This window comes from Oncorhynchus nerka, linkage group LG22 (genome assembly GCF_034236695.1).
Source record: "Oncorhynchus nerka isolate Pitt River linkage group LG22, Oner_Uvic_2.0, whole genome shotgun sequence".
Lineage (NCBI taxonomy): Eukaryota > Metazoa > Chordata > Actinopteri > Salmoniformes > Salmonidae > Oncorhynchus > Oncorhynchus nerka.
Genome location: NC_088417.1, coordinates 50,559,411 through 50,582,947, shown reverse-complemented (window position 1 = coordinate 50,582,947; position 23,537 = coordinate 50,559,411). Strand labels below are relative to the sequence as shown.

The following is a 23,537-nucleotide window of genomic DNA, read 5'->3' as shown; positions in this document are numbered from 1 at the left end:
GTTATCTGGCGTAGCTTTCTATAATTCCTCCGGATATTTTGGAGGAATTTCTGAACATGGCATCAATGTAAACCGAGATTTGTGGATATAAAAATGCATATTATCGAACAAAACATAAATGTACTGTGTAACATGTCAAATGACTGTCATCTGATGAAGATTTTCAAAAGGTTAGTGATTCATTTTATCTCTAATCCTGCTTTTGTGATTTTATCTTTCGCTGGAAAAAATGGCTGCGTTTTTCCTATGATTTGGTGGTGGTCTAACATAAATATATGTTATGTTTTCGCTGTAAAACATTTTAAAAATCTGACATGATGGGTAGATGAACAAGAACAAGTTTATCTTTCATTTGAGGTATTGGACTTGTTCATGTGTGAAAGTTAAATATTTCTAAAGAATATTTTTGAATTCCCTGCGCCACCTTTTCAGCTGAATGGGGGGGGTGGAGTTCTCCTCGGGGAACGCCTTGCCATAACAGGTTTAAGTGTAATGATCATGCTATTTAATCAGCTTTTCGCTATGCCACATCTGTCAGGTGGATAGATTATCTTGGCAAAGGAGAAATGCTCACTAACAAGGATGTAAACACATTTCTGCACAACATTTGAGAGAAATTAGCTTGTTCTGCATATGGAAAATTTCAGGGATCTTTTATTTCATCTCTAGAAACATGGGACCAACACTTTACGTGTGTATTTTTGTTCAGTGTAATATATGCATAAGCCTACATTTTCAAGAGGGCTTCACCGTATCGAAATCCTGTACGTTTGCCACTTCTCCACAGCTGTTCTAGACATCTCATTCACTCCCCTCAGTGTATTAACTGAGATATGCAGCAGATATATTTCATATATTGTGTCATTTGTAGGCATACTGCTTCATGTCTCCTTATATAATTCACATCGCTACTTCATTTTTCTCGCTCACTCACTATGCTGCTGGTCAATGCATTCCCCTTCGAGGCAACTTTGAACATGTGACAGTACTCTCCCGCCCATGCACTAGTATCCTGGCCATCTCAGCCAGATTGGGAACTCTTTCTGGGCACCGCCTAATGGTCCCAGCCCAAAGCAGCAGAACCGGGTAGTCTGGGAGGGAGGGTATAGAAGAAAGTGGAGGAAGTGGGGAGGAGGGGGTTCTGGCTGGCTGAGAAGTACTGTGCTGGTATCGAAATAGAAGTGGCTGACTGCTGTGCACTAAAAGGCCTAATGGAGAGAGAGAGATTATTCATCACAATTTTATACCACATCTCTGTTGAAACTCATTTCTGATTGGCATTCTAGAATGGGCATTAAAACCAGATATATGGGACATTTGGATGTCTCTGGGACAGATATATGAGACACCTAATCATGACTCAATATGAAGTACTGCACATGCAGACCGTACTTGTTACAAAGTTACAGAAAGCTAAACCAAGAACCACACAAACCAAATTTGGATACATTGTAAATGCAGGTCCAACGAGGAAAAACTTAGCTAGCATTCATTTTGTTTTTGCAGAGACATCTGATGAGTGATGGGATGGCCTTGATTTTCCCAGGTCCTTCAATGTTGCAGTCATGACTCAAGTGGTGCTCTGTTGTCATATCCTCCCAAATGTTTCTAGTTTGACCAGCTGTTTTTAGCAACGGATATTGTTGACTTTGATTGTCATAGACATGCTTAGTTCGACACTGAAGGCGAGGATGCAGTTGCCACAAAAGATTAGAGGTATTTTCGTAAAGTAGAGCGAAAGTAATTTGAACAAAAATGTTAGTGAAACCGGCGATTCTTAACATGTGAGTACCTTTTCTGACTTTTGCATGCTACATTTGGATCAGTTTGGGGTCCCACGGACCGATGCACTCATTTGTTAAATATTTGAACCAGGACCGATGCATATAGACCATCTAAACTGTGGACAGACTAGAACCAGAAATCGGCCCAGGCATTTTTAACACACTACACAAAGATACCAATTATTAACCAAATTATTATTATTATGCACACAAAAAAACGATTTAGATATGGCCAACTGGACATGGCATTTGCCCAAACTGCCAGTCCATTTCTACTGATGACTTAAGCTTGTCAGCGAAATGAAGTGTAAACAATTCTCCGGACAATCAAAGAATGGAGTATTTTCAGAATGGTAACTTTACATTTTATAACAAGCGTTTCGAATGCCATAGTATGCTCTGCCTTTCAAATTGAATACCAAAGGTCATTGTATCGTGGTTAATAAGTGTAGACCAGTGTCAGGGGCAGTGCCGGTCAGAAAGCAATTCAGCTAGATCCTTTCCTGATTGGCTGTTCATTGGGAGCCTCAGCGCTGGAGTGGAGTCAGCAGACATGACCTAACTTCATTCTGAAATAACAAAGAGTTTTGGACTGTGGGGCCGAGCAACCGGTTCAGTCGGTTACCGTGGGAGAGACAGCAACTGCAAATCACACAAATTCCATCGCCATCCACTTGTCTGGAGTATCGATTAGGTCTGTCCCTGCTAGGGACTACATTGAGGTAGAGGTCTTTACGGATTTACCTGTACCTGAATACCCGAGACCCGATCCGGGACCAAAGTGGGTCCGGATCCAGAATTCCAAAAATGTCACAGGTCTGGATCGGATCTGATATGATTGTCACGGGTCTGTGTGATTTTAACTGGACTTGGCCGGAAGGACCCATACAGATCTGAATGTGACTGCTGCAATAGAGAGAGAGATTGTATCATTTATGCTGCTGCTCTTTTCTTTTCACAAGAGTGAAACGTGTATCAATTATTGTTGTTGTTGGCCAATCATAAAACATCAAAGTGTCAATAGGTTAAAGTCATAGAGCCTCCGTGTGAGATAAAGTGAGGAGATATATTATCAATGGAAGATTGAATGAAGATGATGGAATTAGAAGTTGAAGGAAAGAGATAGAAAGAGAGAGCATGGAGCATCAATTAGCCTAGCTAGCTAGCTAGCCAGCATCTCTCGATTTAATGCAGTCAAGACCGGTACTACGTAATAATATTGTATGGTAAAGAACCTAGCTATGGCAGCTATTAGTCTACTATAGTGCGAATCGGCTTTGTTGATTTCAGTCTCTCGTCTCTCCCTCCCTTCCTCCTGTTCCCGTGTTACTTGCTCACACTCACAGTAGTGTACACACACAGCATGGCCCCTGCTACAGAGTTACCTCTCTCTACCTCAGGCTTTATCAAATCCGGTTAATAAAGTAGTTTAAAAATGGACTTTTCCCTGCTTCTCCCAGGTCTATACTGAACTGGTCTAATTGTCCTCGGATCGGATCACTATATAAAAAATATATAATTAATGCATATCAGGTCCGGATAGTATAGCCCCAGGTCCATTTTGGAACAGGTCCAAATGGTTGAATAAAGGTTAAATAAAAATGTAAAAATACATTGAGGACTGAGGGGGAAACTTCTGGGTTTTCTTTCAGAGGTCAGAAAGTAGTCTTAGTTAGTGAGGACTATGGCTGCGTCCCAATATTTCTCCTGAAATGGGCACTCTTTCACTACTTCAAATTAATTCAAAGCATTGGATTGGTGAAGGCATGGGCTCGTGGGAGTTTACACCATGTTTTTTTAACCAGTCATTTCCTTTTCAATAAGTGAGGGAAGTGAACAAGTGCACACTTTGGGAGAATGCTAAGATAATTTGGACACAGGCCGTGTGGCGCTGAAAATAATAACAAGAAATTCAATGTTTTGTGTCAATTCCGTGATATATAAAGGAGCATATGGTTTCAAAAGTTGAGTTTGGTTTTTTTTTTTCATCGTTACTAATTAATAGAAATACTGACATTGACATACTGAGCAGGTTGTTCCAATGGATGAAAAAGACAAACTCCTCTGCCATACAAGATCAGTCATCAAAGCATTGTCTTCCCCATTCAATAGGTATATGACTTCAGAGCAACCATGATAATTACTATATAGTCAGCGAGTGTGTTCGTGTGCATATACCAATGCTCTATTTGATTCACTTTTTTTTAACATGAAAAGGTTGCTTTCTGAAATATTCTCTTTGAAAAGCCTTATATATATTTATTTTATTACAGATGGTGGATCAAAGAGAGGAGAATAGCAAGCATATTGTAATTGGTCCGAAACAATTCTTCAGTTTGTCACCTGTGACTAATAAGAGTCAAGCCTAAAGGATGGCAAAGCATGGCTAATTCCCTGGATCAACAGACATGACACCAGAGCTAGGAACACGAATACAACAATAAGTCCTTCAAGTTATAAAGGGGTTATAACTAGGTTATTTATAAGTCTGTCAGTTTGAATAAATCATTCATATGTGACCGACTGGCTCGATTCCGTCTTGTGTAGCAAAATTTAAAATAGTGCTTTTTTTTACGTTGGATAAAAGTAGAGACTCAGAGCTAAACAATGTTTTATCATACACTACAGTTTAGGAACAATGGGAAAGTAATTCTGCTTAGAAAATTGATAAACTTGGAACCTCACTTTTGACAAAATGGCCCTTGAATGTTTTGGTACCTATTTTTTGTCTACACCCATTCACACCCTCTTAAGCTTTAACCTCACCCATCTCTTTAAGGATTCAAATGTAAGGCTATGTACTAAAAAAACAAAGATTTCAAGACTAAAGGCTGGTTTATACTATCTATCGACATGTCTGAAGACATTTGTCACAGTGACATCGTGAACATTCTATTGTCATCCAACATTGAACCTGTTGTTGTCGTTATGAAAAAGAATAAACACAAGAACTACATGGTGCATGACATCAACAGCCTTGTGGTCCAAAATAACATAACTGGTGTATTTTACCACCAATAAACCCATCCCTTCAAAATGAATTTAGTATATGTCTATCTAGCAAACCAGGCAACTAAAAACAACTTTCTGAAAAATGTTCTGGTAAGTTTCTAGCTTGTTAGCTAGCTAGCTAATGTTAAGTTAGCTGTCTAGCCAGTTCAAATAATGGCCATATATAGTACATTTGTGAAGTACTCAGACCCCTTGACTTTTACCTCCAAAAATGTATATTACATGCTTATTCTAAAATGTATAAAAGAAAAGAATCCTCATCAATCTACACACAATACCCCATAATGATAGTGTTTTGACATTTTGTAAATGTATTTAAGATAAAAAACAAAATTATCACATTTACATAAGTATTCAGACCCTTTACTCAGGACATTGGTGAAGCACATTTGACAGTGATTACAGCCTCAAGTCTGCTTGGGTATGATGCTGCAAACTTGGCACACCTGCATTTGGGGAGTTTCTCCCATTCTTCTCTACAAATCCTCTCAAGCTCTGCCAGGTTGGATGAGGAGTGTCGCTGGAGTGTCGCTGCACAGCTATTTTCAGGTCTCTCCAGAGATATTCGATCGGGTTCAAGTCGGGACTCTGGCTGGGCCTGCCCCAGTCTGATGTCCTGAGCGCTCTGGAGCAGGTTTTCATCAAGGATCTTTCTGTACTTTGCTCCATTCATCTTTCCCTATATCCTGATTAGTCTCCCAGTCACTGCTGCTGAAAAACATCCCCACAGCCACCACCATGCTTCAACGTAAGGATGGTGCCAGATTTCCTCCAGACTTGACGCTTGGAATTTAGGCCAAATAGTTCAATCTTGTTTTCATCAGACCAGATAATCTTGTTTCTCGTGGTCTGAGAGTCCTTTAGGTGTCTCTTGACGACCTCCAAGTGGGCAGTCATGTGCCTTTTACTGAGGAATGGATTCTGACTGGCCACTCTACCAGAAAGGCCTGATTGGTGGAGTGTTGCAGAGATGGTTTTCCTTCTGGAAAGTTCTACCTTCTCCACAGAGGAACTCTGGAGCTCTGTCAGTGTGACCATTAGGTTCTTGGTCACCTCACTGACCAAGGCCCTTCTCCCCCGTTTGTCTAGTTTGGCCGAGCTGCCAGCTCTAGGAAGAGTCTTGGTGGTTCCAAACTTCTTCCATTTAAGAATGATGGAGGCCACTGTGTTCTTGGGGTCCTTCAATTATGCAGACATTTTTGGTACCCTTCCCCAGATCTGTGCCTCAACACAATCTTGTCTCTGAGCTCTACGGACAATTACTTCGACCTCATGGCTTTGGTTTTGCTATGACTTGCATCAACAACTTTGGACCTTATGTAGAGAGGTGTGTGCCTTTCCAAATAATGTCAAATCAATTGAATTCACCACAGCTGGACTCTAATCAAGTTGTACAAACATCTCAAAGATCGTCAATGGAAACAGGATGCACCTGAGCTCTATTTTGAGTGAGGGTCATATGAGTGAGGGTCATACGTAAATAAGGTATTGTTTGTTAGTTTTTTTAATACATTTGCAAAAAAAATCTAAAAACCTGTTTTTGCTTTGTCTTTAAGTGGTATTTTGTGTAGATTGATGAGGATTTTTTTGTTTAAGATGTAACTTAACAAAATGTGAAAAATTACTTTTGCTAGCTAATGTGAAAAGAATTACAACAAAAGTATTAGTTACAAGTTAATCAAGGGCGAGCTAATTACAGAAAATAGCTTATGGTTGTGAGTGTGACAACGTACCGGAGAATTTTGACACTGTCTCATTGGCCTATCATTATATCCTAATTTGATTTTGGTGAAGGTCGTGTTCTTCACATTACCGTCTCTGGTAAACACACACTATATCAAATGAATTCAAAGTTTATTTGTCTCATGCACAGGATACAGAAAGTGTAAATAGTTCAGGGAAATGGTTACTTGCATAGTGGAGTCTTTTGTTTAGACATGTAGCTAGCTGGTTAAACAATTAAGTATAATCGCAACTTATGATAAAAATGTAGCTATCTAGACCCTCTTAGACCCTGCCATATACATGGATGAACACTTCTCCCTCTCTATCACTGATGTCATGGTTGCCCTTAGTTTGAAGATGTAATCTGGAGACAGGTGTTTTATACAACCGCCTTCTGTTTGCTCTTTTTTCAACTCTCTCCGCATATTTGCAATCAAACGGCAGAATTTCTCCATCTCCTTAGCTATCATACTCTGCTTCCACCGTGCATTCCACTGATTTAAAAAATGTGTCCTCCAGAAAGTGGAGAGCAACACTTTTTCAGATATTCGGTATATCTTTCAAAAAAGCTCAGTTAGAAAGTATTATCTACATATACTGAGCAGCTCATGTTATAGACAGAAGTGTGCTACATGGCAGACCAATCTGAACTCGTCTCTCAGCATGTCCAGCCCATCCATTATCTCAGCCAATCATGGCTAGCGGGAAGTTTCCTCTGTTTTCCGAGGCTTAACACCACTAGGCTTTTAATTTTACGCGGGCGAAACAGAAGAAAGGCATCAAGGGAAGGAAAACTGAGACATAGTCTCTATAGTCTCGCAGGAAATTATTGGGAGATATCATTACATCAGATTCGCTTTGTCTGACCTTCATAACTGTTCCTCCTCCACATCTCGCACTGATAAGCTCACTAATCATCAGGCACCAGCACCACAAAACAATCACTACCTTAATTGGCAACAACACCTTAGTCAAGGAGAGCATCTGCCCCGAATGAACAAATGAACAAATGCACACTCCATTTCTTGTGGTTAATTAGTTAACAGATATAATGTCAATTTGATCTCAATAAGGTGTTGCGGCTGGTGATATTGTTTTATGAGAAGGACTGGTGATATTGTTTTATGAGAAGGACACACATATTCCCCATTGATCATGTATTCCACACCAAGTACAAATGAAGATGGAAGAGTCAAGTTTTAGCAACACAGTGCGTGCTAAATTATATCTGATCAAATTTATCATGTATCTGTTAACCATTTCATCACAAAAAAATGGAAAATGCATTTGTTAATTACTCCATTTGGGGCAGATGCTCTCCTTGACCTAGGTGTTGTTGCCAATTAGGAAAGTGATTGTTTTGTGTTGCTCGTGCCTGATGAGCTGAGCTTATCAGTGTGGGAAGTGGAGGAGGAACAGTTATGAACGTCAGACTGAAAGAGAATCTGATGGAATGATATCTCCAGTGTTTAATTTGATCCAGAACCTGCCGGAACAGGATCCGGCACCTTTCCGTTTTGGACTGTTTTGTTCCGGAACCTATTTGGCCGGATCTGGTACCTCTCCTGGCATGAAAAATTATTTTCATGAGGGATTTCTAATAATACATTTTTTTTAAATAATAAAAGCTGTCAAAGTTAATTCGAGGATGACTCTATGTAAATTCTCCGGCCCCCACAAAAAAACTATGTGAAAAAGTAGATTTTCAGCATGGGCCTAATATTCTAACAGTTGGGTTGGGCCAGCCCGGTTTATGGTTTGCTCAACATTGTAACCTATGTTTGATAAAAACGCATGGCTGTGGCTGTGAGAAATACGCCAGTATCTCTCACATAACAAGAGTGAGATTCACTGCCTATGATCTTTCTCCCTCTCTGCTATGATAGACATGAGCCAGCAACTCTCATCTCTCCAGTGTTGCACTTCATGATTTATTTCCCTATAGAATCACAGGGTTCTGAAGGAACTGCAGCACCCCTGATAAATTGAAATACATTTGCCAAAGTTATAGAATATCCGCTGTCTGTTCAGAAATGAATGAAATCATTCAGAATAGCCTACCGTGAGAAGGCCTGTAATTTAGCCACAGAGGATCAATAGCTTCTGTCTGTGGATTGTAGCCCAATAACAAGGAATAGCCTACAGTTGGGAACGCGTGGCAAATCTGTCAGTGAAAAAACAGCATGCCGGCCTTTCACAATATTTCAAATACAATCGAGGGAAAACATGTTGGAAAGCAAATGGCTCCTGCTGAAAACAGAAAACCAAAATATTTGATCAACTTCAAAATATTGTTTTACAAAGGAGAGAGGGAGAGAGAGAGCGCATTGGCCATCACCAGCAAGTGAGCTGCATATCATTTTGGTTGAGTCAGTGAAAATGGAAAGCATTTTTATGACTATAATTTCCTCCTCATATGGTAGCCTAAGTCTCCACACACCTACAGTGGTTCTTCTTCAAGCATAGCTTGTGGGTTTACTTTAGTGTCAACCATTGTTGCCAGAATGACGCAACAAAAAATATATTGCGGCAACTGGTTCGATACATTCAAGGTAAATAATGTGCTTTCAGTAATCTTGCTCTGATTTGTCATCCAGAGGGTCCCAGAGATAAAATGTAGCATAGTTTTGTTTGATAAAATCAATTTTTATATTCAAATGTAGGAACTGGGTTCTACAGTTTGAACCCCTGCTGTCTCTGGCTCCACATCCACCCCGCCGGCCATCTAGATGTGTGAAAGTTAGTGTATAAGCTAATGATACATCATGTATGACATTCATAGGAGTGTGTAAACTTAAATGTTGTATTACCACATAATTTTTGTATGTTATCTATAGTTATATACTTGAAAATGTATCAATTGACCAATTCGGCACATTTGGGAAGACTTGATACAAAATATTGTCCAGTATTGCAATGCTTCACTGTATCAATCTGAACTTTGCACACACACTGTTGCCATCTAGTGGCCAAAATCTAAATTGATCCTAAACTGCAATATTATATTATGGCCTTTCTCTTGCATTTCAAAGATGATAAAAATTTAAAATAATAAAACAAATGTTTTTTTTGGTTTGTATTATCTTTTACCAGATCTAATGTGTTATATTCTCCTACATTCATTTCACATTTCCACAAACTTCAAAGTGTTTCCTTTCAAGTGTTATCAAGAATATGCCTCAGGTTCTGAGCTACAAGCAGTAAGATTTGGGTTTATCATTTTAGGCGAAAATGAATTAATAAGAGGCTTTTAAAAGGCCAATTATTTTCTGGACTCTAGGCTACTATAAATGTTCGACATGTGTGAAACTTCTGTAAGTGCCTCTACTCTACTGCTCTATGCCACGATGGAAATGCGATGATATGCATGCAATGCTTTATTATAATGTAGATTTCTCTCATGCGTTCAGGTACCTTAGAACTCCCCAGAACACCCCCCTCCCATGCTCACATTTTGTTCTGATACCTCCCAATTGACCAATTAAGCACTAGTAATGTCCTGCGAGACTAAGAGAATATGTCTCACTTTTCCTTTCTTGATGCCTTTCTTCTGTCTTCGCTCCACCATATGAATATGAATCAATGGCTAATAATCCAACAGTTAGCTCATTTCCCTAGACAGGCTCCAGCAGCTCCTCACTGCACTGCCTCGGTTATTTAGAAAGATGGCTCGTGTCGGGTGTCATTGGAGAAGGTATCCATTTAGCACTCTATACAGTCTGTACCTACAGTAAACTTCATAAACAGGTATACTGAGGCAACTTCTGCTGACACTGATGCTGTCCTAATATGGACACCGTATTCCTTTGTTATTTTGTAATAGTTACTTTGTTGCTTCATACTGACTATCCAACAAGCATACCATTTCAACCAAGAGTCATTAACATATTAATGATTTCTTCAAACTGACATAACCTAGTTATTACCCCTTTATAACTTGAAGGACTAATTATTGTATTCAAGGCCCTAGCTCTGGTGTCATGTCTGTTGATCCAGGGAATTAGCCATGCTTTGCCATCCTTTCGGCTTGACTCTTATTAGTAACAGGTGACAAACTGAAGCACTGAGTTTCTGCCCAATTACAATACACTTGCTATTTTCCTTTCTTTGATCCATCTGTTCTCAAAAAACAGGTTTTCAAAGAGAACATTGCAGAATGGAAACTTTTCATGTTAAAAAACGTGAATCAAATAGACCATTGGGCAAGAAACAGTGTGCACGAACACACTCGCTGATGATATGGTAATTATCATGGTCGCACTGAAGTCATTTAACTATTGAATGGGGAAGACAATGCGTTGGTGATTGATTTTGTATGACAGGTAAGTTTGTCTTCCCAATCCATTGGAACCATCTGCCAAGTACAGTACCAGTCAAAAGTTTAGACACACCTACTCATTCCAGAGTTTTTGTTTATTTTTTATTATTTTCTACATTGGAGACAAGTAGATCAAACAACTACATCAAAACTATGAAATAACACATATGGAATCATGTAGAAACCAAACATGTATTAAACAAATGAAAATGTATAATACATTATAGATTCTTCAAAGTAGCCACCATTTGCCTTGATGACAGCTTTGCAAACTCTTGACATTCTCTCAACTAGCTTCATGAGGAATTCACCTGGAATGCATTTCAATTAACAGGTGTGCCTTGTTAAAAGTTAATTTGTGGAATAAATGTCCTTCTTAATGCATTTGAGCCACTCAGTTGTGTTGTGACAAGGTAGGGGTGGTATACAGAAAATAGCCACATTTGGTAAAAAAACAAGTCCATATTCTGTCAAGAAAAGCTCAAATAAGCAAAGAGAAATGACAGCCCATCATTACTTTAAGATATGAAGGTCAGTAAGTAAATCAGGAACATTTCAAGAACTTTGAAAGCTTCTTCAAGTGCTATCAACCACTATCATGAACCTGGCTCTCATGAGGACCGCCACAGGAAAGGAAGACCCAGAGTTACCTCTGCTGTAGAGGATGAGTTCATTAGAGTTAGCAGCCTCAGAAACTGCAGCCCAAATAAATGATTCACAGAGTTCAAGTAACAGACACATCTCAACATCAACTGTTCAGAGGTGACTGCTTGAATCAGGAATTAATTTACGAATTGCTGCAAAGAAACCACTACTAAAGGACACCAATAATAAGAAGAGACTTGATTGGGCCAAAAAACACAAGCAACGGACATTTTACCAGTGGAAATCTGTTCTTTAGTCTGATGAGTCCAAATTGGAGATGTTTTATTTTTTTTGGTACAGATGATCTCTGCATATGTGTTTCAAACCATGAAGCATGGTTTGGGATGAGTTGGACCGCAGAGTGATGGAAAAGCAGCCAACATGTGCTCAGCATATGTGGGAACTCCTTCAAGACTGTTGGAAAAGCATTCCAGGTGAAGTTTGTTGAGCAAATGACTGGAGGCTATGAATGTTCTATTATTTTCAGCGTCATGCGGCCTGTCCAAATTATCTCTCTATTCTCCCAAATTCTCCCTTTCTTACGACTAGGGGGCAGTATTTACATTTTTGGATAAAAAACTTTCCCGTTTTAAACAAGATATTTTGTCACGAAAAGATGCTCGACTATGCATATAATTGACAGCTTTGGATAGAAAACACTGATGTTTCCAAAACTGCAAAGATATTGTCTGTGAGTGCAACAGAACTGATGTTACAGGCGAAACCCAGATAAAAATCCAATCAGGAAGTGCTGCATTTTTTGAAACCGCCTCATGCCAATGACTTCTTATATGGCTGTGAATGAGCTACGAATGAGCTTACGTTTTCTACGTATTCCCCAAGGTGTCTACAGCATTGTGACGTCTTTTTACGCATTTCTGTTGAAGAATAGCCGTAAGGGACCACATTTAGCAAGTGTTCACATGATGTCTCCCGCAGAAAATCTTGCGTAAAATACTGAGGTAGACATTTTTCCAATCGCTTCTTATGAGAAACCAATTGTCTCGACGGATATATTATTGAATAGATATGTTAAAAACACCTTGAGGATTGATTCTAAACAACGTTTGCCATGTTTCTGTCGATATTATGGACCTAATTTGGAAAAAAGTTTGGCGTTGTAGTGACAGCATTTTCCGGTCGATTTCTCAGCCAATCGTGATGAACAAACGGGAGCTTTTTCGCCTACAAAAATAATATTTTTGGAAAAAAGGAACATTTGCTAACTAACTGGGAGTCTCCTGAGTGAAAACATCTGAAGTTCTTCAAAGGTAAATAATTTAATTTGATTGGTTTTCTTATTTTTGTGAAAATGTTGCCTGCTGCCAGCAGAGCCTAGCATAGCATGATAAACTTAGCATAGCATGATAAACTTACACAAATGCTTGTCTAGAGTTGGCTGTAAAGCATATTTTGAAAATCTGGGATGACAGTGTGATTAACAAAAGGCTAAGCTGTGTCTCAATATATTTCATTTGTGATTTTCATGAATAGGAACATTTTGTAGGAAGATGTCTGTCCGCTGCGTTATGCTAATTAGTTTGAGGCGATGATTATGCTCCCGGATCCGGGATGGGTAGATCAGACCTCACTTATTGAAATGGAAATGGCTGTTGTATAAAAATAGCGTGTACACTCCCTCTAGCCCATGCCTCCACTTGCGATCATTGTCTATTTGGAAGACCCATTTGCGACCAAGCTTTAACTTCCTGACTGATGTCTTGAGAAGTTGCTTCAAAATATCCACAAAATTTTCCTTCCTCATGATGCCATCTATTTTGTGAAGTGCACCAGTCCCTCCTGCAGCAAAGCACCCCCACAACATGATGCTGCCACCCCCGTGCTTCATGGTTTGGATGGTGTTCTTCGGCTTGCAAGCCTCCCCCTTTTTCCTCCAAACATACAATGTTCTTTATGGCCAAACAGTGCTATTTTTGTTTCATCAGACAAGAGGACATTTCTCTAAAAAGTACCAATCTTTGTCCCCATGTGCAGTTGCAAAACGAAGTCTGGCTTTTAATATGGCGGTTTTGGAACAGTGGCTTCTTCCTTGCTGAGTGGCCTTTCAGGTTATGTCGATGTAGGACTCGTTTACTGTGGATATAGATACTTTTGTACCTGTTCCCTCCAGCATCTTCACAAGGTCCTTTGCTGTTGTTCTGGGATTGATTTGCACTTTTCGCAACAAAGTACGTTCATCTCTAGGAGACAGAATGCGTCTCCTTCCTGAGCGGTATGACTGATGCATGGTCCCGTGGTGTTTATACCTTCGTACTATTGTTTATACAGATAAACGTGGTACCATCAGGCATTTGGAAATTGCTCCCAAGCATGTACCAGCCTTGGGGAGGATAACAATTTTTAGTTTTTTTGATTTTCCAATGATGTCAAGCAAAGAGGCACTGAGTTTGAAGGTAGGCCTTGGAATATATCCACAGGTACACCTCCAATTGACTCAAATTACAGTATGTCAATTAGCTTATCAGAAGCCTCTAAAGCCATGGCATAATTTTCTGGAATTTCCAAAGCTGTTTAACCCACTGTTCCTAGGCTGTCATTGTAAATAAGAATTTCCTCTTAACCTGTTGCGTCGAGCAATCCCGTATCCGGGAGCGTAATTATAGCCTTAAGCTCATTACCATAACGCAATGTTAACTTTTCATGAAAATCGCAAATGAAATGAAATAAATATCTTGGCTCACAAGCTTAGCCTTTTGTTAACAACACTGTCATCTCAGATTTTCAAAATATGCTTTTCAACCATAGCTACACAAGCATTTGTGCAAGAGTATTGATAGCTAGCATAGCATTAAGCCTAGCATTCAGCAGGCAACATTTTCACAAAAACAAAAAAAGCATTCAAATAAAATAATTTACCTTTGAAGAACTTCGGATGTTTTCAATGAGGAGACTCTCAGTTAGATAGCAAATGTTCAGTTTTTCCAAAAATATTATTTGTGTAGGAGAAATGGCTCTGTTTTGTTCATCACGTTTGGCTAAGAAAAAAAACTCGAAAATTCAGTCATTACAACGCCAAACTTTTTTCCAAATTAACTCCATAATATCGACAGAAACATGGCAAACGTTGTTTAGAATCAATCCTCAATGTGTTTTTCACATATCTATTCGATGATAAGTCATTCGTGGCAGTTTGGTTTCTCCTCTGAAGCAAATGGTAAAATACACACAGCTGGAGATTGCGCAATAATTGCAACGGAGGACACCAAGCGGGGCACCTGGTAAATGTAGTCTCTTATGGTCAATCTTCCAATGATATGCCTACAAATACGTCACAATGTTGCAGACACCGTGGGGAAACGACAGAAAGTGTAGGCTCATTTCTTGCGCATTCACAGCCATATAAGGAGACATTGGAACAAAGCGCATTCAAAATCTGGGGCATTTCCTGTTTGAAATTTCATCTTTGTTTCGCCTGTAGCATCAGTTCTGTGGCACTCACAGATGATATCTTTGCAGATTTGGAAACGTCAGAGTGTTTTCTTTCCAAAGCTGTCAATTATATGCATAGTCGAGCATCTTTTCATGACAAAATATCTTGTTTAAAACGGGAACGTTTTTTTATCCAAAAATTAAAATAGTATTAGTAAATTAGTATTTATATTTTTCTTAATGGAAATCTATTACAGTAAGGTCCAGCATTAGGCCTTTAATATTCACACTTGTAAGTGTGCAGTGTGAGGGATTAAGTGTCAAATGATAATGAGTACACTGAGCTGACTTCAGCCAGTTGCCTTAAGATTCAAATAAGATTCTAATTGTACGAAATAACATTGAAATGGGCCTGTGTCTTCCACTGAGACAAGGATCGCTTTGAGAAGCAATGATGTGTTGTAATGATGTATATTGCGGTCTTCCGTTGCAAGGACATATATGCGTAACCCCATGTTTGAAGGGTAATAATAAATATGTAATAGCATGGCATTGGTGGGATACTGAGAAGCACCTACAAACCTTGGTTGTTTAGAAGGTTCACACGTGCCATTCAGACCATTTTTGAATATCATTACAGGGGATGATCCTATCGTGCTGTGACCTTTTATTAAAATCTTTACATTCACAGAGTTCCACGGATCTGCTTTATATCATCTACATGCATTTTCAATTTGCAAGCAAACTTAAAGGAGGCTGATGTGCATTCCCTACAGTGCACATTTTCTACGCTACATATACTGTACATCAGGGTTGATCAACCCATAATCAAAGCAAAATTGTGACACATTCATAATACAACGTCACAATGAAAGTACATCAATAAATAATATATTTTGAATCCCCATACAGATGTGAAGAATAATATTGGAAATGAATCAGGACATGTCTCCTCAGAGTGTTATCTATTTCAGACAGATGCATAATTAACATGCCTTTGCCTTTCATCTCCTCCATCACAGGGGAAGTGGCACTTGCAATTGACTGTGGTTTTATCAAATACCTCCTGTCCTCAGCTCCCTGACTCCCCCTGCTATATCCATGAATAGTTGAGTCAAACCGGCAAGTTATTGTGAACAATCGGCATGCCAGCTGTAATGTAGTGGGATGTTTAATGCTACACCCGGCAAATGGTGATAACAAAATGGTTTGAGAGGCTGCAAAGAGGTGAAACCCTTCCAAATGAATGGGAAAAATCCCAGGCTAAGTCAGGTGTGAAATCAAATGAGTGCTATGAGGAATAATTAAAAAAAACATGGTTCCATATACACTGAGTATGCCAACGATTAGGAACACCTTCCTGATATTGAGTTGCACTCGCTCACTCTCCCCCTTTTTGACCTCAGAACAGCCTCAAGTCGTCGGGCATGGACTCTACAAGGTTTCGAAAGTGTTCCACAGGGATGCTGACCCATGTTGAGTCCAATGCTTCCCACAGTTGTGACAAGTTGGCTGGATGCCCTTTGGGTGGTGGACCATTCTTGATACACACAGGATTCTATTAATCGTGAACTCAGCAGTTCTTGACACAAACCGGTGTGCCTGGCACTTACTACCATACCTCGTTCAAAGGCACTTACAATCTGTGTCTTGCCCATTCACCCTCTGAATGGCACACATACACAATCCATGTCTCACTTGTCTCAAGGCTTAAAAATCATTCTTTAACCTATTTCCTCCCCTTCATCTACACTGATTGAAGTGGATTTAATAAGTGACATAAATAAGGGTTCATATCTTTCACCTGGATTCACCTGGTCAGTCTGTCATGGAAAGAGCAGGTATTGTTAATGTTTTGTATACTCAGTGTACATCATTCTGATAAAGTATTTCAATTTGAAATAAAGAGCTTGCCAAAGGCAGTCAATAATTGGTTGGATTAATCTAAAAGTAGCCAAGTAGCCTACTTGGCCACTGTTAAAACTGTAACTTAAAGAGGGTTAAGGCTCAGTAAACACGCACTGGAAATTGCACCGAAATGCACCGAAAGTTTGCACTCAGCAGACCTGAAATTTGCTCAGTGCCCAAAAAAATTACAGGGAACATTGCCCAGGACCCACTTTTTCTCTATGACTTCTGTTGGCACTTGGCTTGGTCAAGTCGACCCTGGCAACTCTTCTCTTCATGCAACACAAATGTCAGTGCCAGCTGGGCATCAGGTGCCAGCTGGGCATCAGGTCCTTACTTCAGGCCAGCAGGTTATGGGTGGTTGTTTGAGTGGCTACCAGAAGGCCAAACATAAAAAGCTTCCATCATTCATGTGCTAATGATCAACCCTCTTTAAGAAGAGCAGCATTCTTTTCTCATAATGTTGCTGAGAAAGTTATCTTCTAACAATGTCTACCAGAGTTATCTAGCTATGTTGTATGGTGACATACAGATTCTTCAAAGCAAACATACACAATATATACAAAAGTATGTGGACAAGCGTCGGCTGTAGTGGTGTAAAGCTCAATGCCATTGGACCCTGGAGCAGTTGAAATGCGTTCTGTGTAGTGATGAATCAAGCTTCATCATCTGGCAGTCTGACGGACGAATTTGGGTTTGGTGGATGCCAGGAGAACACAGTTCTCCCCAATCCATAGTGCCAACTGTAAAGTTTGGTGGAGGGGGAATAATGGTTTGTGGCTTTTTTTCATGGTTCGGGCTAGGCCCCTTAGTTCCAGTGAAGGTATGTCTTAACACTACAGCATACAATGACATTCTGTTCTTCCAACTTTGTGACAACAGTTTGGGGAACTCCCTTTCCTGTATGACAACGCCCCCTTGCACAAAGCGAGGTCCATACAGAAATGGTTTGTCGAGATCAGTGTGGAAGAACTTGGCTGGCCTGCACAGAGCCCTGGCCTCAACCTGTCAAACACCTTTGGGATGAATTGGAAGAACGACTGCGAGCCAGACCTAATCTCCCAACATCAGTGCTCGACCTGCAAGTCGCAGCAGGAATGTTCCAACATCTAGTGGAAAGCCTTCCCAGAAGAGTGGAGGCTGTTAAAGCAGCAAAGGGGGGAATAAATCCATATTAATGCACATGATTTTGGAATGAGTTGTTCAACAAGCAGGTTGGACATTGCTGTATCTAGACATAATAACTTGTTAGCATTTCCTATTACATTCTATTCAAAGTGATATCTGAATCACTATCATGACACAACTGCGAGAACGCCTCATCTGCCACTTTCAATAGCAGCATACAATCATGCTTTTTTCTCTCCTCTTTCTTCCTCATGACCAACAATCTACATTATTTTCATGTCCCTTTCCTTGAAAGAAAGAGAAAAAAAAGTGGTTCACCAGCTACCGGAAAACCTTGATGTCCTTAGTTCTCCCTGCGTAGGGGGTATTCTGTGGGATTTCAATGGATACATTGGGTCAGTGTGTGGAGCTGCAGAGGAGACAGGGATTGCAGCGGTGGTGGGTTGCATCAAGGATTAAGGGTGCCATATACTGAGTTTTGGCAGATTGTGAGGATTTAAGGATTTGGGGGAACGGATTGCAAGCTGTGCGTAGGGATTTGGGTGGAGATTGAGACCAGATGGCTCCGATTTTGGCACAATTATCATCCTTCGCATTGACACTGATCTTCAATGCCCGCTTGGCTTTTCTGCCAAGGAATCTGGGCTTGAGCTCATCCACGGCTTGGATTCCAGAGTAAAGTCTCTAAATGGAAGATGTTCAGGGTAGTGTGTGTCCTCTAGTTTCCCGTTCAACCTACAGCATATGTATAGCCTACTGTCTGAGAGTCTGATATACAGTTGAAGTCGGAAGTTTACATACAATTAGATTGGATCATTTAAACTAATTTTTCAACCACTCCACAAATTTCCTGTTAAGGACTAGGCCCTTTTTTCTCAATGTCTTCCTGAATGAGGTGCCCAATGTAAACTGCCTGTTGCTCAGGCCCTGAAGCCAGGATATGCATATAATTGGTACCATTGCAATGAAAACACTTTGAAGTTTGTAGAAATGTTAAAATAGTGTAGGAGAATATAACACAATAGATATGGTAGGAGAAAATCCAATGAAAAAACAACCAGAATTTCATTTTGAGAGACCATCCTCTTAGAATGGAAAGTATAAGGTCATATTAAAAATTAGCTCCCTGGATATAATTCCTATAGCTTCCACAGGGTGTCAGCAGTCTATGTTCAAGGATTAAGGCTTGTAACTTCAAAAACTAGTACAGGGACACAGTCTTGGAAATCTGTGTTTGTGCGCCATGAAGACAGGAAGCACCTGCTATAATCGGTTTCCAATTGAACATACTGCTTTCCGTAAGAAAGATTATAGTTTGATTACATTTTAGGGTACCTGAGGAGTAAATAGAAACATATTGTGACTTGTTGAAACAAAGTTTAGAAGTGGACATTTGGATTCCTTTCTCTGCGGTTGAACGAGTGGATTACTCAAATCGCCAACTAAACTTACCTTTTGGGATATAAACAAGTATTTTATCTAACAAACATTTTATCTATCACTACATGTTTTAGCTGGGACCCTTTGGATGACAAATAAGAGGAAGATTTTCAAAAAGTACGTGAATATTTCATGGCTATTTTTGAAATTATGAAACCTGTGCAAGCTGAAAAATAGATTGATGTGGGGCGCCGTCTTCAAACAATCGCACTGTATGTTTTCATTGTAATAGCTACTGTAAATCGGACAGTGCAGTTAGATTAACAAGACTTTAATCTTTCAACTGATATAAGACATTTATATGTACCTAAATGTTTAATATCCATTATTTTTATGATTATTTATTTAAATTGCTTGACCTCCAGTTTCACTAACAAACACACCTGATTAAAACAAATTGCATTCTAAACTGAAGATCATGATTAGTTGATTATTGGAGTCAGGTGTGTTAGCTGGGGCTGGGGCAAAAGGGTGACACCAATCAGGTCCCCGAGGACTGGATTTTTCCCATCCCTGGTCTAGACCATTAAGTTTTACATTCTTTGTAGTGTACAGGGCAGTAAGACAGTAGTAAAGTTCTATTTGCTATCCAATTCAATACATTGGATGATAAGTATAATTAACCAATCTTGTTGCAGCGCTATCCAATGAACTACTTAATTTACTTTATTAAGCTCTCCAACTGGGAGAAAACCAGTGGAGTAACAGTATTTGTTTTCATTCCTTGTCAGCTGCCAGAGAAGTCTGTCTTTGTTTGTTCCCAATGCTACAAGTGAATTGTGATACGTTTATTCTACTTCCTTTGTACACAGTAAAGAAACACTTTTGTAAATACTATGTTCATGTCAAAAAAATGTTACATACCATCAGATACGTGTTGCCAAGCTGAGTGGAAAAATAGAGAACTGATAAGAGCTCTAGCTTCAAATACTGTATACTGTCCTGGTACCTTAAACACTGAAGGAGGGCTTTTTACAATGATGACATCCAGTTCACTTAAGACTCAAAGCTGCTATTACCGCAGGGTATGACTAAATGTGGCGGGCTACGACTGAGTAACTTGACACTGAAACGAACGTTATCCATTTCAGGACATATTTTAGTAATTTATATCATGATATGTGGGAATAATGAGCATGTGAAGTTCCCTTTTCTAAATAAAATGATTTTCATAGAACAAGATGTGGGTTACAGCTGTCAAAAAGGTAATCATGCTTCAGCCATGAACTTACACTTTATTTTCCTAGTTTGGTCCTTGATTGATACGTTGGTTTTGAAAGTCACAGAAAGTTAAAGGGTCAACCTGGGATTGGTACATCTTTTATTTTACTTGTAAATTAAATACAGTGTATATAGCCATTTCTTTTGGAAGAATATGATCTATAAATGATTCATGAGCTTAGTTCAACTGTCTTATCTAATCAGAACCCAAAATCTAAGCTGTTTACCAAAAAAAAGTGTCAGGTGTCCACTTTGTTGTTGTTCGAATCCCAGATTGACCCTTTAACTAGATATTTTTCTAAATGATCTAAGTGTGTATGCGGTTGAGGTTTGAGCTCATTTAACTGTCTGTTGCATTGTTAAAATACAGACTTCTCCCTGTTTAGCTTATGACTACCAATCATGTCAATGTGGCAGAGTTAACCATGGCAAGGCTTGAGTGCAGACTGTAGTTGCAGAGAGGTTTTTGCTCCGTGCCATGCCAAAGGAATGTTTACCTCATCAGTAAAGGATTTTATCCATCCCTTAGTAACTACTTACAGTAGATGTCATTGGCATTTTCTGGCAGTCGACTGAGGAAGGTTCATTTTCCGTAGATTGTGCAACACTGAACAATGCCTTAAATACAGGGATTTGTGCCCTGGGGTGGTCTTGTGGTCTAAGCCACTACCTCTGATTGATATGTACTATGAACCACAGCGAGCATGAATTCGAATCCACTGCTCTGGAAATTCTCTCTCTTCCTTCCTCTCTATAACTCCTTAAATCTATCCAATCCAATAAAAACACAAAACATATGAAAATAATGGGATTGCCCAACACTTTAAAAATAGAAGGTCCTATGTTTGGATCTCGTTGATGCCTTTTCTCAAGCAAAATGTATATGACTATGTTGTCACAAGTATTGCCTAATCATGCGAGTAGAATAATTTGCTGTACGTGTGTCTACTGTATATGAGCTGGTAGTAAAATAAATATCCCAAAAATGTATGCTTGACTAATATGAGTTTTTATGAGGGCTCATCAGCACTTTAGCAAATACACGTCTTGGAGAACTATAAACTAAAGACAAAAAAACTTGCAAAGATGTGAGTAGTCCCCCCATCTCCCTCCTGTCTGCAACTCCCATTCGTCAGTCCTCTTGTTGACAGTGTATTTTGACAATAAGATCAAAGTTCATTGGCGCTCTTGGCTGGCAGTCCCAGCAGAGCTCCAGAGGTGACACAGATGTCGCTCCCCATTGTCTGATGTTGATGGGTTGAGCGGCGGGGCGGGACCTTTTCTGTCTGCTGGGATGGTCAACAGTGGGCTGCCACACCAACCTCCATATTTCACTTCAAAACTTGGGCTCTGTGACAGCGTCATCGCCATGACAGCGTGTCCGGCATGCTGCCAATGGAGACCATGTAGCTTTGGGGATGGGGGGGGAGAGGGGAGAGATGACAGGGCTGCAACAAGACGCCAAGTGTCCTCCAAGCCACGGCCATTTAACAGTGGGAAGAAAAACATGATAAGATGACAATGGAGGTGTCTTAGACGTGTTTCTTTACTCCCTGACATCAAACAGGGCTGTCGACATCAGTGGGCTGCCAGGGAGGAGGGACAGCAGGCGTCCTCTGTCCCCACATCAACCACTCACCCCAGTCAGCACCACCACCACACAGCAAACAACTTCAAACAAACTAACAGACAGACAGACAATTGGGTAACAAAGAACCAGCGGAGATATAGCCAAACCCTCTCTATGTCCACATATCACAGGTAACCAGCCACCAACCAGCCACCAAGCCTTTGGCCATCAGATGTGACTAGCAGTTGAGTCACAACAAATGTGACGAGCAATGCAGAGCCCGTGGTCTAGGGGGAGTGGTAGTCACATATGGTACTCCCCACCAGAGCCCATGCAAGGTTCAATCCCTGCGTCCACCCTTCCTACTGTTTTCCCATTTTCCCGTCTCCCTCTATGTTTCCAACTGTCTAAATAAAGTGTCAAATGATAAAATAACAAATACATGTGACTAGCAGTGGAGATATACTGACAGCAAGACCTCTGTCTGTGCACCAATCTCTGTCTGGCATCATATACAGTTGATCTCCATGTGGATCTGCCTCACCCACAATCAAATGGGGGGGGCTTTAATTTAGCTGGTAGCACATCAGCAAGGGGGTCTCCTCGTCCACCATGTCGTACCTTTTCTTTCTCTATTTCTGCCCCCTATCTCTCCCCTCTTTCTCTCTCTATTTCTACTCATCAAACATGCCAACCTCCTTCCATCTGAGAGGGAATGGGCAGACACCGGTAGAGAGGGCTGGGCACTGTCCATTCGCCAACCTTTTACCTCCACAAGGCCTCATACTCTGAGTGACAACATCTGCTTCAGAAAAAGCAAGCCAACTGGAGATTTACTGGAGTTTGACTTGAAACTGATTGTATTACTTGAGAAATGTCCACTTGTACAGTGACCCTATTATGACAGCTGAGACTAAAGCTGTCCTAATATGGTCACAGGACACTTATGTTGAGTGTAAGGGCTCAGTTTTTATCGAACCTACATTGCAGTATTGTATTTTTATTTCCCCCTTGTCAAAATGGATTTTGGTCATGTAAAAACAACAAGGAAGACACTCACAGTTGGATGTGTCTAGTTTAGAATATGACACGTGTGTTTGCAGGCAGCAGTTGTGTACACAAAGACCCCAACTCTGAATAATGTAAATAAGTGGTTCTTGATAGGACAGACAGGCCTGTACACGAGCAGGATTAAGTAGCAACTCAAACAGTGGCCTCAATGTGGATGTTTTTATTCTCCATCTTCTGCCAATCCATTCCTTGGTTCAGAGGGAAATATATTTTAAATATAATTTTTCTACAGTTCTGAGTTCAATTTTCAGCTAAATGACTTTTAATTCCGAGAGGCCTTTTTTTCCTGGCTGGTGTCAAGCCCGCTGTCCCGCTGCTGTCCTGA

At 40.1% G+C, this 23,537-nt stretch overlaps 1 protein-coding gene across 1 annotated transcript in view; it reads left to right on the top strand.

Annotated features, from left to right (window-relative positions):
* Nucleotides 1–23,537, top strand: part of LOC115105304 (kin of IRRE-like protein 3) — a 291,162-nt gene that overhangs the window by 10,812 nt on the left and 256,813 nt on the right. The gene's annotated exons all lie outside the window — the stretch shown is intronic.